The 5003-nt window shown below is 51.7% G+C and overlaps 1 long non-coding RNA gene across 1 annotated transcript; it reads right to left on the bottom strand.

Moving 5' to 3' along the window:
• Positions 1–262: 262 nt before the first annotated feature.
• Positions 263–1757, bottom strand: LOC144151387 (uncharacterized). Its single transcript, XR_013318859.1, has 2 exons — positions 1419–1757; positions 263–467 (listed from the first exon to the last, which is right to left on the bottom strand). It is a non-coding gene; the product is annotated as an uncharacterized LOC144151387 (long non-coding RNA).
• Positions 1758–5003: the final 3246 nt, after the last annotated feature.

Genomic DNA, 5003 nt, shown 5'->3' with positions numbered 1-5003 from the left:
GAGGCCAGCACAACTGGGGCAAAAAACTCATTCCCAAGGCTACCAAGTTTTCTCCCAAGCGCCTGCACGGCACTTTGTTGCTGCTCGCATTGCTCCTGTACTCGACGTGCATCGAACAGACGCATTGGCGAGGGAAGGGAGGGGCCACTTTATCGCGGGCTTCTCCAGTCAATGTTTTGGACACTCGCTGGCTTGGTGCCCTGCTGTCTCGGACGTCCCCACTGTTGTGGCAGCTCAGTGCACGCAAGCTTTGGTGGCGCCTCTTAAAACCTTCGGCTTGCAAGAGGGCGAGTAGGTTCACAGCAGCCAGGATGTGACTCCATGCTCCACTGCAACCCGCCGGGCACTCGCACGATGCCTCCCCAATCGCCCCACTGTCCGTCTCAAAGGTGAGGCACACAACTTAGGGCCGGCCACTTTTCTTCTGGGAGCGAAAGCAGCTGCTGAGCACATGGATGAGGCCCAACCTGCAAGAACAGAGAGAGTATCAGTAAATAACACTCAGTGAAGAACAGGACTAGTCCGCTACAGTTTATGGTGAAGGGACAGAGCAGAAAGAAGTGGCCGCAAGGAACAGACTCAAAATGACCACATTTTGTGTCTTCCTTAACACTGTTGCAAGGGCAATAATCTACACCTCAAACAGCAATTATGTCAAAATTGTTTGTCAAGTTCGAGCGTGCAAGTATCTCTGCATGCTTTGTTAATGCATTTTTCAAGAGAAGGAAGTTTAACATTTAAAAACCTCAGCGTGGGTAATGATACCAGTACCCGCATAATCGTCTCGTCATAACTTAAGCAAGCAATAATATGAGTATCTGGAACTCACTTCCAGAACCTTTTGAGATAAACAGGTAAACATTCGGGCTATACCGATGACCCATCGAATTAAAAAAAATCTTCTAGTTCAGTGAGTTCGAGCTAACGAGGTTTTACTGTATTATCTATTCGTGCACACCAAAAACATGCGCTTTAGAAACAAACACAACCACCCCACCGCCAAAAAAGGAGAAGAAAGACACACAAACAGATTTTTGCGCAGAACATGCGCAATAAATAATGAAAACACAAAAAAAGAAAATTCAAGGCGTACGTGCGGTTTTGTAGTTGACTTCGCTGCAAAGCACGATTGCTTTGCGGCAAACGCGCGGGCGGACGACCGTCACGGAAAACGGCCGCAACCTTTCCGTAAATATCTTCGCCAAAAATCATCCCGTAAATTCGATGTACAGCATTTGAAAATACCTAATCCACCCACTAGCGGTATGGTCTGGCGATTGTCGCTATCCTCTTTCAGAGTTACTGCAACAGGGTCGCCGCTACGCATTTGCCTGGTAAACAACGGTGAACAAAGTGCCATACAAATGCTCATACCGGTTAACTCGCGTCAAGTAAAAAACAAAGAAGGATTTACTTACTGCGAGTCGCACGTGTTTGTCCGCACCGATGAAGGCGAGCAATGCGCCTCGGTGGCTAGGCGGCATGCCCTGCTCCGCTGCCGCTCGGATGGGTCTTTGGCGCGGCACCCCGAGTGGTATGAGTCTTCGGACACAGTCGCCAGCGCAGACAAGTCCTTCGTCCACAATCCGCGGTCGGGAGCCGGAAAACGCCGTCCAGTTTGAGCCATACCGCGTTACCGTCACCTGCTCTTCCACAGTAAACAATACGAGACTTCCCGATCGGCGCCCGTACCAATATGGCCGACGGTCTCGTTTACATCAATGTTGCTAGATCACCAAGCAATTTCGCATAGGGTCTATTGCCGCGCCCTTGTTTAAATGCCGGTACTCCTCGGTGAAATTAGTAACCAAAATGTGGGATTGGTGTTCCTTGAAGCGCGCAATGCCTCTTGCGACAGACACACCACGGTCGAGAAGCACCCTTTGATCAGTGTCTACGATAGCGTCGACGTCAGGAGCAGCATCTTCACAGTAGACGGCGACCATCAAGCTTGCGCGGGGTGGCAGGGTGACATGATCATCCGAAATCCTTACAGCAGCACGTCGTTCGGGGTTCGGTTCCGGCGTCATGGAGTGATGGTGGAAAAAAGTTATTGACTTAGCCTGCAGATCGATTATTGCACCGTTGTCAATCAAAAAGTCCATTCCAAGAATTACGTCGCAGGACCAGTTAGGCAGAACGACGAACGCCGCAGGGTACGTTGTGCCGTCTATGGTGACGCGCGATGTGCACGTTCCACTTGGCGTCACGAGGTGGCCTCCTGCTGTGCTTATGTGCGGACCGTCCCATCTGGTCATAACTTTCTTCAGTTTAGACGCAAATGGTCCGCTCATTACCATCCCGTGTCTACGAGGGCGACTACGTCAAAGCCGTAGATGGACACCTTGACGTCAGATGCAGTCTTCCTCGAGTTCCGGGTTCGTCGGGGCGTCGTATCTCTGCTTGTACGTGTTGACGGTCGGGCACTGTGCATCGTCGTTGTCGTCGTCGTCTCGGTCAGGTGGGGTACGCGTCGCGCCGTGTAGCTATCGTCGTGTTCGGGAGTCTCGTCAGGGTTAGGTCGGGTCGTCGGGATGAGGGCATGTCGTGAATCACTGTCTTCAGCGCGTCCTTGCGTCGTTGGAGGGTTTCCAGTTTTTCGCCGTAGAGCAACTTCACCTCCAGAAGTTGCTGCTTTTAGTTTCCCCCACGTGGGCTGGGGGACCTTCCACGTGCGAAATCAGCATTGCTACGGCGGTTAGGCGACTGGTATGGGTAGGGCGACGGCGATCGGTGTGAGCGGGCTGGTTCTCGGTTGGTGTTGGACAGGTATTCGTCGATCTCGGTAGGGTGCTGGCCGGGTCGGGGGCGTGGGGCGTCGACGGAGAAACCACGCAGTCCGAGTCTCTTGTATGGGCAGCGACGGTAGATGTGGTCAGCCTCTCCGCAGTGGTAGCACAGAGGACGGTTATCGGGAGGACGGTTATCGGGACGTCTGTCTTTCTCGGTGTCTGGTTTCGGGCTACCGGGGGTCGGGCGGGTGACAGTGGGCGGCAGTACGGCGGGGCCTCTTGACGGCGTGTTGGAGCAGGGCGGGGTCGACGAACAGCAGCGGAGTATGTCATAGCTTGTGGCTCTCAGGGTACCTCGGATGGCGTAGAAGTTCCCAACGCTTGTTGACTTCTCTAATCACGTCGGTGAGGGAAGTGACTTGGGGCTGCGGCGGCGTTGGGAGAAGTTTCCGCAGCTCCTCTCTCACTATTTCGCGTATAGTCTCGCGTAGGCTGTCGGCCGGGATCCGCGTGCTGCCAAAGTCGTTCGCATTGGCCGCGCCAACAAAGTTGCGGTCATACTGCTTAGCACGCATTTCAAGGGCTTTCTCAATGGTGCTGGCTTCGGTCACGAATTCGGCAACGGTTTTGGGCGGATTTCGGACAAGTCCAGCAAACAGTTCCTCCTTCACTCCGCGCATTAAGAAGCACAACTTTTTTTCTTCCGTCATTTCGGGGTCCGCGCGGCGAAATAGCTGCTTCATCTCCTCAACGAAGATCACGACGCCTTCGTTGGGGTGTTGCGTGCGCGTTTCCAACAAAAGGGCGGCTCTTTCTTTCCGCACGACGGTAGTGAAGGTCTTAGTGAACGCGCTTTTGAACTGAGCCCAGTTTGTCAAGGAGCTCTCGTGGTTCTCGAACCAAGTGTGAGCCGAATCTTCCAAGTAAAAGAAAACATGCCGGAACGTTTCTGCGTCGTCCCACCTGTTGAATTTCCGGACGCGCTCCAGTTTCTCCAACCATTCTTCTGGGTCTTCTGCGGGGGCTCCTCGGAATGATGGCGGTTCCCGTGGCTGCTGCAGAACGACAGGAGGATTGGCTTGGTTGAGCATGGTGCTGGTTGCGACGTCTTTCTTCTTCGTATTCTCCGGTAGTAGACCGAACTCGAGTGGTAAATCTTGCACGCGGAGGCTGGCTCTTGTTGGACTGGCTTGGCGGCTTCCAGAGGTTGTAGTGGGCATGAAGGGTGCGTACCCCGCAACTCCACCAGATGTCACGAAGCCAAGGATGACGCAGTTGTTTGGGAAAGAAACAAGTTTATTGGAGCGAACTTGTGCTCCCGTAACAACTGAAGAGAATACAGAGGCGGCGAAGCAGCGGTCAACAAAGTGACGTACGTGCGTCGGCGAGCGTCGCAGAATCGAATGCCCCGGCGTCCGCACTGCAGGCTTTTTATCTTTCGGTGCGCGTGGTTCTCGAAACGTCGATTCGCATGGAGAACATAGTAGATCCAAGAAGATTATTCTGGGCTGTTCACGTTAGATCGGAATGCTCTCCCTATCACAACAGATAACACATGCGGCACGGAAAGACAGAATGGAACACGCGCTTCCCTTGGCGCAGAGATAACACAGACCGGCGCAGCCGGGCGGTAAAAGCAAAACACAAATAAACAAACCCAATGTATGGTTCGCGGCAATATGGTAGGTCATTGAAACAGATAAATAATTTGGAAAGAAACAAAGTGAAGGGAACCGAACCCACGACCTATATATATATATATATATATATATATATATATATATATATATATATATATATATATATATATATACATATATATATATATATATATATATATATATATATATAAATTATAAATTTAGGACACGCTACGACGGGCTGTTTCATTTTTCGGACGATTCAAGTGCCCGCCGGACCGGCTGCCACGAATACCCAGTTGTGTCACCGCCGTACTGTTTGTTTCCTTTTTGTGCGCTGGGCTCTCGGATGACGAACTCATTAGCCAAGGGCTTGCAAAGAATGAGACATGACGACGACGACGATGCGCCTGAATCAGCACAACCCACGCAAGGTGAGCTGATGAAGTAGGTCGAGATTTCGCCGGCTTACGGCAACACAATGAGTCTCGCCGAAATTCAGGCAGACCTGCTCATCTCTTTTTCCACCCACTAATTAAAATCTAATCAAACAAATTGAAGTGTTCGGGGACACATTTGCATTACCGGACTGCGGGTGTGCGGACATGTTCCTGCTTTGTCAAAGCCGAAC

This window comes from Haemaphysalis longicornis, unplaced genomic scaffold (genome assembly GCF_048455015.1).
Source record: "Haemaphysalis longicornis isolate Haplotype H1 unplaced genomic scaffold, Haemaphysalis longicornis Haplotype H1 scaffold_9, whole genome shotgun sequence".
In the NCBI taxonomy this organism is placed as follows: domain Eukaryota; kingdom Metazoa; phylum Arthropoda; class Arachnida; order Ixodida; family Ixodidae; genus Haemaphysalis; species Haemaphysalis longicornis.
Note: the sequence above shows the minus strand (reverse complement) of the source record. Positions and strands in the feature narration are given on the sequence as shown.